This window comes from Opisthocomus hoazin, chromosome 15 (assembly GCF_030867145.1).
Source record: "Opisthocomus hoazin isolate bOpiHoa1 chromosome 15, bOpiHoa1.hap1, whole genome shotgun sequence".
Taxonomy (NCBI): domain Eukaryota; kingdom Metazoa; phylum Chordata; class Aves; order Opisthocomiformes; family Opisthocomidae; genus Opisthocomus; species Opisthocomus hoazin.
This window is the reverse complement of record NC_134428.1, coordinates 24,367,049-24,380,885: the sequence shown is the minus strand read 5'-3', so window position 1 is coordinate 24,380,885 and position 13,837 is coordinate 24,367,049. Positions and strand designations below refer to the sequence as shown.

At 52.2% G+C, this 13,837-nt stretch overlaps 1 protein-coding gene across 4 annotated transcripts in view; it reads right to left on the bottom strand.

Moving 5' to 3' along the window:
* Positions 1 to 13,837, bottom strand: part of LMF1 (lipase maturation factor 1) — a 218,012-nt gene that overhangs the window by 169,060 nt on the left and 35,115 nt on the right. The window lies entirely within an intron of this gene.

The window sequence follows — 13,837 nt, the reverse complement described above, 5'->3', positions numbered from 1 at the left end:
GGCCGTCCTGGTGCAGGAGAGGAAAGACAGGTCCTAGCAGCAAAAAGGAGTGCTGGAGGAGGAGAGCATGGAGAGCTCAGCTCTGCACATTAGCTAGTGGGCACGGCACTTTAGTTTCTGATGGGCTGTTCTTACTGGTGCACAGGCCAGAGCCACCGGCTCTTGTCATGGACCCAACACTCAGCACGACAAGCGCTCACCCCCACGCAGTTACACACAACCCATCATCAGATGCCTACAGAACGCGTGCTCCAAGTGCCCAGGAGACATCACCAGCCCCGCAAACCAGGCGTGGAGCGGAAGCCTGGGGAGAGCCGGTGCTTGCACAGCCTGCATCCCGTCAGCCACGCTCATCCAAGGGAATCACAGAATGGTAGGGGTTGGAAGGGACCTCTGTGGGTCATCTAGTCCAACCCTCCCACCGAAGCAGGGTCACCTACAGCAGGCCGCAGAGGACCTTGTCCAGGCGGGTCTTGAATATCTCCAGAGAAGGAGACTCCACCACCTCCCTGGGCAGCCTGTTCCAGTGCTCCATCACCCTCAGAGGGAAGTTCTTCCTCATCTTCAGACGGAAGGGAACAGCAACGGCGCTCCAGCCAACAGCCATCAGGGCAGAGAGGACCAGAAGGCCCACCTCCTTCAGTGGTGGTGAACTCCAGAAACTACTTTAACCCACACGTGGAGCTTTCAGTTACATTCCTGCACCACCTTTTACACTCAAAACCTTAAAAAAACCCCAAAACCCAAACAAACAACAAAAAGCAGGACACTATGTAAGACAGCAGGAGAAAACCACTACACTATGCTGACATTATAGTACCTATGATCTGAATGACCTGATTCTAAAAGGGGATTTGTTCTGTCCAGAGTGAAGGCTGGTTTTCAGAGTTACAGTCAGATAAGCAAATTGATCTTGCTGTGCCCTTTAGGACACCCCCTCTGTCCCGGCAGAACTGAACAAGACTCTCCACATTCAGCCACACCACTCTGAAGCAACTCAACTCGCCCTAAGGAAGCTTCGGTGATGCAAATCTGCTGTAATTCAGGCATGGTTTCATCCAGGCATTTTTCAACACGATGAGCTCAGAAGTGGCCAAAATGACTAACGGGACCTCACCACCCACAGCTTTAACCTCCGAGAACAAAGGAAGAAAGCGAGAGCAGGAGGAAGGAAGACCAAACGCAGACCTCAGGAAATCAAAAAGCTGCTTTCAAAACCCATCTGATTTGAAGAAAGATCTGATAGATACGTAGGAGGCAGCAGCAGTTTTTTGGCAATTACGGGACAAATGCCAAGAAGTCGGCCGCGTTAGGAAGTTGTTCTCTCCCTGCACAGTACAAAGAGCTGAGCAAACACACAAACAAGCAGAAATGCTGATGGTCAGAGACCTGAACTACGTGCCAAGTCTTCCGAGTCCCGAAATCTCCCTGTTGACACAAAGAAAGAGATGGAGTAGATCCACAATCATTTAATCCAGTGTTTGAACAACTGAACTGACTTAGGACACATTGAAAATTATAAACAATAAATCAGAAATCTGACAGATTAATTCTTTTCAGTAACAGCAAATGGATCTGTCAGCGGATGTTTGGATGATCAACCGGTCTGCAGGAGACACGGGACCTTCCGTGCGACCCAGCCACGCCGGCAACCCCGCTGCCGCCTACAAAGGATGCTGTACCAAGGCAGCAGGAACAAAACCCCCTCGCTGGAGAAGCTGGTGTTCTTCCCACCATTACTCACTTTGAAAAAAAGACCAAAGCGTCCTTTGGACACCTTCAAAGTCGAGCTGTGACTGGCCGCCACCTCCAACCAAACCCTGCCGTTTCCAGCTGAAACAGAGAGGCGAATTCAAATGCTGCGGGCCTGACGGCAGGATTTCAAGTTTCAGACCTCTCCACCCCATCCCCTCCAAACAGCCACAACTGTTAAGCAGCATGTCAAACCCACAACGTTTTAGAGAGGTTTTTTTGCCATAAGGCAGCCCCGCACGTCGCCCTAATTTCGCCTTTTCTGTTCCTGCCACCGCAGAACTTCCCCACCATGATCAAATTACCCGTCAGTCTGCACCAGGATACACCGAGAGCAGAGAGAAAAATCACTGCAAGAGTCTTGCAGACCTCGGGTCACTTCTTTCTCTCTGCCTGTCCTGACATGTTCCTCCCTTATAAATATCTTCCTTCCTGCTTATAAATATCTGCAGGGTGGGGGTCAGGAGGATGGGGCCAGACTCTGTTCAGTGGTGCCCAGCGACAGGACAAGGGGCAACGGGCACAAACTGAAGCAGAGGAAGCTCCAGCTCAACCCGAGGAAGAACTTCTTCCCTCTGAGGGTGACGGAGCCCTGGCCCAGGCTGCCCAGGGAGGTTGTGGAGTCTCCTTCTCTGGAGATATTCAAGACCCACCTGGACAAGGTCCTGTGCAGCCTGCTGTAGGTGACGCTGCTTTGGCAGGAGGGTTGGACTAGATGACCCACAGAGGTCCCTTCCAACCCCTACTATTCTGTGATTCTGTGATTCCCTCTGCGAAACGCGGATGCACAGCATCATCCAGAGCAGCTTCCACCTGCGCCAAACATGAGCACAAAGAAGCTCGGCTTATGACCCACAGAGTAACAAGAGCGAATACCCAATTATAATACGCATCTAAAATACAAATTTAGACTTTTGCTGATAAAAAAAAGGTAAATATAAATCAGGTTTCTGTTGAGAGACAGCCACATGCGGCACTCATGAAGTGGTGCTCTTATTAACATGCCATTCGCTACGTTTCCTCGCCACACGTGTGGGTATTTCTTGTTAAATTCGAAAATCTCCGACACTGGCAAGAGAGCCGGAGACAGACACCCTTCTTCATCCGAACCAGCAGCTGCGAGAATTACGGGGGATTCCATTTTTAGGAATAAGCAAGTTTCAGCGTGGTAGGAAAACAAAAAGATAAAGCAACACAAAGCAGGGTTATTTATTTTGACAGCTGCTATTTAGTGAACCGTTTGCCATGGTTCAAAAACAAACTCCGAAATCCACTTTGCAAAAATCAGGCAGCCTCAGTAACGGCGGCCGGGCTGCGCGGCCAGAGAGCAGCCGGAGCTGGGCTGCGCAGTTTGGGGTCGGGGACCACCGTGGGGAAGGAGGGGGGGGACACGGGGAAGGGGGGGGTTAGGGATGCTCCTGGGAGCCCCGCATCCCCTGATGCCCTCGTCCCCAACACCACAGGGTCCCTGCCACCGCCCCGAGCACCGGCAGGCAGATGTGACCCCGAGCTCTGCTGCCCGATCTCGGAGTCCCCGCAGCTTTGTCCGGGTAGGAGCTGGACATGGGGCAGCGAGGGACCCTGTTCCCACTGCTCAAAGCCCTGCGGGCACCCCCTGCCCGGCCCCAGCGCAGCATCCACAGCAGCGACCCGGGTTTAAATTTAAGTCCCATTGGCCTGAAGGGCACGATAAATTACCTTTCCTAGGTTCCTTCTTTCCTGCGCCTGAAGATGGGTCTCACCTTGCTGGACCTCGAGAAGGTCTCACCAGCAGCCCAGCGAGGGCGGTGGGAGTCTGTGGGGAGCCCGCTGCTCCCCTGGCTGCTGCTCCTGCGGGAGGGACACGGGGACGGGGACCACGGGCTCCAACGCAGCCCCAACAGAAAGAGACGAGGGAAGGAGAGGAGGAAAACTGCCAAAACCAACCCCAAATTTATTACTACAGAAACAACAAGCAAACTTCCAATGTTGAGCTTGTTTCTTCATGAACATCAATTCCTCAGTAAACTTTTTTTTTCCTTGAAAACACTGAAACTAGAGGAGAACAGACCACTTTATACATATTTTCACATACACTTTCTCATTAGCTCCGATATCCATCAGCAGAAGTTCTGCAGATACCCCAGGACCTCATTAAATAAAATGAAGAATTGCCAGATACAGTATCCTCTTCATGACACAGCCACGGTTACCTGGCATTAACTGCACATCTTCTGTGAGAAAGATCACTGTTCACATCGCCTGAAGAAAAACAAGGCTCTCGATTCCTGGAAGTTATGAGCCACCCTATTTTTTGGAAACCACTACACAGTCCTTTCATGGCTGAGAACACCAGCTGGGATAAATTACGTTCACTTTGCCTACTTTCCTCAACACTTGGAAAATCACGTATATTCTTTGTTTTCTGGCCATTTTGCAAAGTTGTTGCCTACTATTGAACAGTCAATATCATTACGTACTAACAGCACATCAGAACAAAAATATTCCTCCAAAAACACTTTCCTGAAAGGAAACTTCCAGAAAAGCCATGCTCAGCTTCCAAGGAGGCAGAATTCAATAAGGTAAAAATGGCAACTTATATATTAATTTATGCTTTATACATTATTATTATTACTTGTATATTACTTTATACTTTATATATTACTTTATACTTAAAAAAAAAAAAAAAAAACAAAGAAAAATCCTTGATGAAGTTCAACAAGGGCAAGGGCAGGGTCCTGCACCTGGGGAGGAACAACCCCAGGCACCAGGACAGGCTGGGGCTGACCTGCTGGAGAGCAGCTCTGCGGAGAGGGACTGGGAGTGCTGGGGGACGACAGGGTGACCATGAGCCAGCAGCGTGCCCTGGGTGCCAAGAAGGCCAATGGGATCCTGGGGTGCATCACGAGGAGTGTGGGCAGCAGGGTGAGGGAGGGTCTCCTCCCCCTCTGCTCTGCCCTGGGGAGGCCCCATCTGCAGTGCTGTGTCCAGTGCTGGGCTCCCCAGTTCAAAAAAGATGAGGAGCTACTGGAGAGAGTCCAGTGGAGGGCTATGAGGATGAGGAGGGGACTGGAGCATCTCTCCTACGAGGAGAGGCTGAGGGAGCTGGGCTTGTTCAGCCTGGAGAAGAGAAGGCTGAGAGGGGACCTTAGAAATGCCTCTAAATATCTGCAGGGTGGGGGTCAGGAGGACGGGGCCAGACTCTTTCCAGTGGTGCCCAGTGACAGGACAAGGGGCAATGGGCACAAACTGAAGCAGAGGAAGCTCCAGCTGAACAGGAGGAAGAACTTCTTCCCTCTGAGGGTGACGGAGCCCTGGCCCAGGCTGCCCAGGGAGGCTGTGGAGTCTCCTTCTCTGGAGATATTCCAGACCCGCCTGGACGCGGTGCTGTGCAGCCTGCTCTGGGTGACCCTGCTTGGGCAGGGGGTTGGGCTGGGTGACCCACAGAGGGCCCTGCCAACCCCTGCCATGCTGGGATTCTGTGACCCCCATCATTCCCACCTTTGTCAAAGGCGGGGCCATGAGTCTCAACACAGCCTTGCTGGTCACGTACAAAGGTGAGCAACCCATGGTCAACACCTAATAGGATTTATAACAACCACAGTAAATTAATTCTATTAAAATTAACAGTAATGCGAAGTTACTCCTTAACCCCTCCTGAATCACTGCATACACAGTACCACATGCCCTGTGTTTCCCTTTTGCACACTGTATTAACACATTCAGGTAAACAGAACTATTCAGGTAAGAAAAAAATTGTAAACAGCGATAGTAGAGCTCACTACAATGACCAAGTCAGTAATTCCCTCCTGCCCGGGTCCAAAGGAGTGTTCCTTTCCCGGGACACTTGGGAAAGCCAAGTCCATCCTCTCCTGTCCCCTCTGATGCAGTCACCAAGCCCAGATTCATCCGGGACAGGAGCAAATGTTCTTGAGAGACCTGAGCTGTCACACTCAACTGTCAAGAGAATAATTTGATGGGAGAAGTATCAAGGGAGCGATCAAGAAAATCTTGGAAAGGAAATTCAAACAGATATAAGTTCCCAAAATTACAACATCCACTTCAAACTCGCGCTAGCTGAAATCTATATTTACCCAAGGCAAAGTAACTACATAATTGCGCTCTGCAGAAACGACTACGCCAGACTCCACACGCGCCGCGCGCTCTGCGGGAAGCCTCCGGTCCTCCATGCCCTGCTCCAGGCCGTGCCGCTGCCTCGCTTGACCAGCTCTCCCGCGTCCTTCAGGCTGCGGCTCCGGTCCCACCACGCCAGCGACGCAGACCTGCTCCCGACCCGGGCACCGGCAGGTTTGGAACTGCAGGGCTCTTCGTTTCTTGTTTTCTGCCTCATCCATCAAACCAATTTCCCTTGACAGGGAATTAAGCACCCTAATTATCCCTGTCCCTGGGTACCGCACCCCCTCCAGCTGCCGGGTCTGGACCGCTGCTGCTGCTGCACCTCTGCGGCTGGGGAGAGCGACGGAGCAATCCCGGAGCTCCCGACACAGCAACGCGATGAAGCAATAGCCAATATTTTGAGCCTCCCAATTCTATTTTTATTCACGTCTACATCCCATAGTCAGTAACCAAACACAGCAATAAAGACAACCCTAAATCCAGTCCCGTTTTTCCTCTCCTCTAGCCAGAAGATCATTAAAAAACCCACAATAACAACAAAACCAGCCAGACAACAACACCCCCCCCCACACACACACTCACAGGACGCAATCTTTCGTTCTAAATTGTTCAGTCTGAAGAAGAGAAGGCTGAGAGGGGACCTAATATATACTTATAAATATCTGCAGGGTGGGTGTCAGGAGGATGGGGCCAAGCTCTTTTCAGTAGTGCCCAGCAACAGGACAAGGGGCAACGAGCACAAACTGAAGCAGAGGAAGCTCCAGCTGAACCCGAGGAAGAACTTCTTCCCTCTGAGGGTGACGGAGCCCTGGCCCAGGCTGCCCAGGGAGGTTGTGGAGTCTCCTTCTCTGGAGATATTCAAGACCCGCCTGGACAAGGTCCTCTACAGCCTGCTCTAGGTGACCCTGCTTCAGCACGAGGGTTGGACTGGGTGACCCACAGAGGTCCCTGCTAACCCCTACCATTCTGTGATTCTGTGATTGTCCAGCATTTTAACTGGCAAGGCTTTTTTTCCAGGAATGTGTTTTTAAAACCGTTAGCCATTTCCCTACTTCATAAAACTCTTCACAAACATTCACTACCTATCGTTTCTGCTACAAAACTGAAACCAATGGCAAACCCATTCTTGGAGATGTTTAGCGCAGGAATGTTGCCCCGTCTGTGACCACAGACACTCGGTACGGGTTCCCAGGGATGCGGCAGCACGCAGGCTGCTCCTCCAGGCTGCTGCCAAGAGACACCGGGATGCCCACAGCCAGCCCAGCAGCGAGGGGCGAGGACCCAGCAGCGCTGAGCAAAGGCTTTGCACAGCCTGTTTCTCCAGCAAAGATGTCCCAGCGCTCGTCCAACCCCTGGTCACAGTCCTGATTCGGGCCACCCCAACAGGGTAACGCTCTCGCCCCTCCGACAGGTCCTGCATCCCGGCTTTCTGACGGCAGACGCGGAGTCGGGCATCCCAGCCAACATCTGCCTACAGCGACTCCAGGACAGTCCCCCTTCTCCAGCCACGAAGCCTTCCTGGTAAAGAACGGAGGGGAGAAGAAAAGAAGCGTGATTTCCCACAAATATTACCATTCCCCGAGCTCTGCCGAGAAGCTGCCAGTTGGAAGGACTCAGCGGTTTACTGATAACACAGCACGCAGCACGACTCCGCTTCGCCGCCGGCCGCCCCAGCGCTGCGCGGCAGCCAGCCACGGTTACGCTGCCGCCAACCTGGGTGGTGGGTTTCCCATGCGTGTGACGTCAGATTCACTCACGAGGATATTCTGTAGCATATAATTAGAATTTTTGCTTCTAATTTGAAGAAGCAGCATTTTACATTTTTTATATGAACCGCTGAAATCAACCACATTAAAAAAAAAAGGTCACACAGGCTGGTGACAACTGATATTAACCAGCTATTCACACATGTCCCAACACCACCGCCTCGCAGACCCTGCCGTAAGAAATCCAAATGACTCCAGCGCATAAAGTGAACCATATGAATTAATCACTGGCGGCTCCGTCCTCGCTCTACGGCGTTATTAATTCAGGCTGAAAACGTGTGTACCCCAGAACAAAGAATTACCCGGCAAGGCAGCGTCTGGTTCGTTCAGCGTTCAGCAACGTAAAGCCAACCTGGAAACGCAAAATAGCAGATCCCGACAGTTCTCCCTACCCCAGCACAGCCAGGGAAAATATCCTGCAACCACTTCAACATCGAAAATGCAAGGAAATGGAAACACCCCTACAACAGCTGCTCAAAACCTATTCTTTTAGCAATAGAAAGAACTATCCAGTCTTTGATGTGAGCTTCCAGTCACTACTGGGAAACTTGTCAGTGTGGCTGGGGGTTGGAACCCGGTAACTGGAAACAGGCGTGAGGGCAGCCCGGACACAGCCCCGCTCGCCCCGGGGATTTATCACGCACCTGAGGCCGCGGCTCGCACCAATAAAGTCCAGGATGGAAGGGAGAAAACACGTTTTACTTAAAAACCATTTGAAGCACGGTAAGGGAACCAAAAGCACTTACAAGACAGCTGTGTTATTTGTTAAAATAATTAACGATAGAGTCAACTTCAAAATGTTACCGTAAGCAGCAAACTTTTATACAAAAAAAATTACTCTAATAAATGTAGCATTGCTCTGTCAGTCTAGAAAACAATTTAGAAGAGATCAACAGCTTTTTAGCGTGACACAACGTCCCGCCCTAAAAGCCAGTGGTGCCCAGCGACAGGACAAGGGGCAACGGGCACAAACTGAAGCAGAGGAAGCTCCAGCTGAACCCGAGGAAGAACTTCTTCCCTCTGAGGGTGACGGAGCCCTGGCCCAGGCTGCCCAGGGAGGCTGTGGAGTCTCCTTCTCTGGAGATATTCCAGCCCCGCCTGGACGCGGTGCTGTGCAGCCTGCTCTGGGTGACCCTGCTTGGGCAGGGGGTTGGGCTGGGGGACCCACAGAGGGCCCTGCCAACCCCTGCCATGCTGGGATTCTGGGACTCTGTGAAATGCCTACATGGGAGGATACGTACAGGTGTCAACGATAAAACTTTTTTTAAAGTATCTAGAAATGTGGCAATAAAGAGAACTGAGCATAGTAAGTTCTCTTTGGGAAAAACTCTGGACCAAAAGGAGTGCAAAAAGCGCTTTGTTTCAAACCCAGATCCTCTTCCAAGCGATGCATCTGCAGAAAGGGGAGCTGATTCTGTCCCTCTGCAGAAGGTGGCCCGGCAAAGCCGCAGGGACAGCGGCAGCCCTGGCTGCGCCCGCTCCAGGCTGCGGCTATCAGCAGCGGGAGCTATTTTCTGGCAGTCGCACGAACCTTCCAGGCCACAGCAGTTTTACACCTGGTGCTGGTGTAAAGAGAGACCGCTTCGCTTTCCGTGTGTGCACGGCCGGGGACACAACCGCAGAACGGACTGCTGACTTTCACGGACAACCCGAGCAGGAAAAGAAGCTGCTGGCAACCCAGGATTTAGAAGTGAAATAAAACACTTTAGAAAGATACTCATGTACAGGATAATTTTCCAAAGAGAAAGTGCTGACCCTTGAAGAGTGGCATGTGTCAGGAGTTTTCTAATTTAATTTTACTTTAAATTCACAAAGGAGAAGTTCAAAACGCTGTTCGGAACCATAAGTTAGAGTTAAAAGGTATTCAATAAAAACCTACACCGATTTCTTCTGGACATAAATCCAAAAGGTAAGATTGTGCAACATCAGTACTTCATATTTAATAATAACAAACAGATGGGAAAATATTATAATAAATTGTTATAACTGTCCAAGCTGTGTGCCAGAAAGCCTTGGCCAAGTTCCCCCGCTTAACTCTCTACCTACCACTTCCACCATGCGGATCTCGGAGCTCTCCACATTGCTACAGACTGAAATACGTGCACCAAGCTACTTTCTTCTAAAAACCAGTTCCACAGAATCACCATCTGAGCTACACGGTAGGGCTGACACAGCACTGCAGAACACGTGTGAGGCTTTCACACGACGAGCCGTGCCGCACCACGACCCACCCGGAGCTGCAGCACTGATCGCAATAGCCAGCAGCCCCTGAGAAGCCCCCAAATCCTCTTCCTCCTCTCCCTGGCCATGAGCTATCAGGCTCGTCTGTTTTAAAAGCCGAATAATCCCAGAAGAGGTCACACTAAGAAGCAAGCCATGTAAATGGGCACATAATATATTCATTGGTTATACACCGAGGACAGAAAGTGGCAACTTCAAGCCTAGCAAAGGGCAGAACAGATGGGAAGAGCTACAGCTCTGCGTTATCCCCTTGCACACCTCCCTGGCATCTCCCCCCGCCTTGCTGCCCTTCCCCATCCCTCCGGTAATTTCTCCGCGTCTCCACGCCGTGCTTTCCTCCGAGGGAGATACCCAGCACAGCTGGGCAGATCCAACCGCACCGACACCATTCCAGATTTACACCCGGAGCACAGACCAAACCCCGGCAGCGTTTGCCCCCGGGACGATCGGCGACAGCGAAGGGCAGTCCCGCAGCCAACAGCCTTCCTCCCGCAGCCGCGAGGCAGAGGGGGAACCCAGCTCTGCCACGCGCTCCAGCTCGCTTTTCGAAAATAACAGCATTACCTCAGCGATCCCAAACAAGTGACAAGCACGATTTCCCCATCGCTTTTGCCCCCCATCCTTCACCTCTCCCCTCATCCTCCTCGCCCCAGGGGAGCCTTCCTGATGTCTCCTCCCCACCCTGCACCCAGATTGCTCATTACTTATTTACTGCATAGCTCGCTTATTCCCCCTCCTCGCTCTTTCTTGGGGGATCATCTTTGCTCTCTCCTTTCACCCCCCCCACACAAAAGTACCACCCGGTTTTGGGGCACTGCAGGGTGACTTCTCCCCTCGGTCCCCCGGCCCACCTCCCAGGCAGATCTCGCCTGGTGCTAGCCCCAAGCCCTGCTTTGCAGAGGAAGAAAGCCCAGCTCTGCAGCAGGCCAGCGGCCGGGTGACGCCAGCGGAGCAGGCTGGAGCTGCAGGACCTATTCCTGACTTCGTCGCTTCCCACCCATCCCTGGAAGCTGTCCCTGGGTGGGCTTTGGTGGGCAGGTCGGAGCCCAGGCTGCCCACGCAGCGAGCCGGCCGGCTCCGAGCCCGCTCCAGAGAGGTTGAGCTATCCTTGTCGAGAGGCTCGCTCTGCAGGGCTGAAACCACAGCCTGTGCCTGGGATTCCTTCTCCTCCCGACCGGCAGCAGCGAAGGGCTCCATCCCGCAGGTCTTCCGGCCAAGCGCCAGGTTAGCTGCCGAATCCGACACAACCCAGCACGGCTCAGAGCAATGTGAACCAAAACAGAAAATTACCCCGTATCTCCTCCCTGATAAATGTCTGTAATAAATGGCAAATCCAAGCAGTAACCTCATAAACCTCCGCACCTCAGCTACCTGCTCCGCTACAGCCCCGAGCTGCTTAGTCTGGTCTTAATGGTGGTTTAATCACCTAACGGCCTGAAAGGATAGGACAGGAATCAAAATCCCACTCCTAAAACGCTGTTATTTTAGGCACCGTGCCTTCACCAAGCAGCAGCCTCTTGCTCTTACGTACTTCACATCACGGTCTGGAAGCAGCTTGGGGAAAGCCTTATCCCCGTCTGACGTCAAGAGGAAGGACGCAGAAGATGTGGTTAATGTGCACCAGGCAAGTGGGACCACGGCCCCAGGCTCACCTCCCTCATAGAATCACAGAATGGTCAGGGATGGAAGGGAGCTCTGTGGGTCACCCAGCCCAACCCCCTGCCCAAGCAGGGTCACCCACAGCAGGCTGCACAGCACCGCGGCCAGGTGGGGCTGGAATATCTCCAGAGAAGGAGACTCCACAGCCTCCCTGGGCAGCCTGGGCCAGGGCTCCGGCACCCTCAGAGGGAAGAAGTTCTTCCTCGGGTTCAGCTGGAGCTTCCTCTGCTTCAGTTTGTGCCCATTGCCCCTTGTCCTGTCGCTGGGCACCACTGAACAGAGTCTGGCCCCATCCTCCTGACCCCCACCCTGCAGATATTTAGAGGCATTTCTAAGGTCCCCTCGCAGCCTTCTCTTCTCCAGGCTGAACAAGCCCAGTTCCCTCAGCCTCTCCTTGTAGGAGAGATGCTCCCGTCCCCTCCTCATCCTCGTAGCCCTCCGCTGGACTCTCTCCAGTAGCTCCTCATCTTTCTTGAGCTGGAGAGCCCAGAACTGGACACAGTACTCCCCACCGCCAACCCAGCCTGCCCCGTCCCGCGATGGTTCCGTGCCCTTGGGGACCGACCAGCTCCTTCGGGCGTCAAACCCTTCTTTCCGAGACGATAAAGCACGGCGTCACACGCCTGGCTCTTCCCCTCCCGGCCCGCGCCCTCTCCAGCTGCCCTACCTGCGGTTTTCTTGCTGTTCAAGGGTTTTCCTAGAGGAATTGTGACAGGGACAGGTAATTTCGGCATGCACGTAGGCACCCCCCATACAAAAGAATATGAAAGGACAAGGGAGTTGCAGTAAAAGCACCAACTGCTCTAAATCAAGGCACGAAAGCCAAGGTACAGCAGAGATTTCAGCCCTGGAAATTGCAGGGTGGAATTTACTTTGAAATCCTGACACTTATCTCTTTTGACTAACATAAAATATGTACCTTGGCTCACGCTCACTTCCCATACACGACTGGGAAGAGGATGGCTTAACACTGCGGTTTCACCCGGTTAAGAAACGGAAAGAAATCCATGAGAAAATTATTTCACTAGACTAAAAATAAATAAATGAATCCAATTTTTTTAAGAGTTTAAGGGAACATGGCGGATGCAACGAGGAGGCGGTCAGAACTATTTGGCTAGGTAGCATTCTCTTTAAATCAAAAATGATAACATAAACCTGTAATACTCCAGCGCTAGTGTAGTATTTGAGAAAATAAGGGCACGCCGCTCCGCAGCGCGCTGACGCACACGGGGCTCAGCAGGCAGCAGACGCATCAGCTTCGACCTCGGTGCAAAGATGCCACAAATCACACAAAAACACACCAGATACTCCAGCTCCTGGCTGCCGCAGTGAATTCCGTACAGTCGAACAAGGCGAGTTGGGCACAGCACGAAACGCAGCAGCCCCAGGGCCCCGGCATCCTCCAGACCCCACGCGACGTAACTCCACAGCGCAGCGCACGCTCCTCTCTGCCGGCCCCCTCTTTCGTTTCCCATTTTGCACATTCGCTCTCCGAATGATTTTACCTGAAATCAGAAGTTCAGATGATGCTCAAGAACGCAGTCAAACCCCTTGAAGTTTACAAAGAGCCAGGTTTTGAAGGATGCGAAGTCATCGCACGTTTTCTGCACGCACACCAGTCAGTTTGCTCACACCGAAATCCGGGGAGAGGCAAGGAGATGCAGTATTTCTGGTTGCTGATAACGCACAGATTTGATCCTAGCTCAGCTCTGAGGTGCTGCACAGTTCCATTTCCCACAAACACACCAACGCACGCCCTCTTCGTTGTAAGTGCAACTGATGTCTTAACCTCTGCGCACTGAATCTCCCTGAACTTTTTTCTAATTTAAAGATGGCGAGACAAGAAATTTCAACAACTTCATAAACATCTACTTCATTTTGCTGATCCAGAAATCTGTTCGAACCGGTGCCTTCCCGTGAATAATCTCCATTTTGAGGAAATGCCATTTTTGGACAACGGCACTTGACGAAGGAATCCACGGACGGCTCCGGTCAGGCGGTCGCTCGCTTTCGCATCACCCTCTGCGAAGGCAGCGAGGAGCGAGAGCTTCTTCCCCGCTCCGGGGAGATCAAGAAGGCCGGCACTTCGAGGAAGATCAAACCTGACCTCCGGCTCTCCCTCCACTACCCAACGCCAGTCCTCCTACCGGTCTTTCTACGTGAACGCAGACAATGCAATAAACTTCAAAATACAGACTTGTGAAGAAACATGCTGGCTGTGAAATGGGACTCTGCCAGCACAAAGACATTAACCTCTTCAGCCCTCAGTAGCATCACACAGTCAAATAAATATCCTTAAAAAG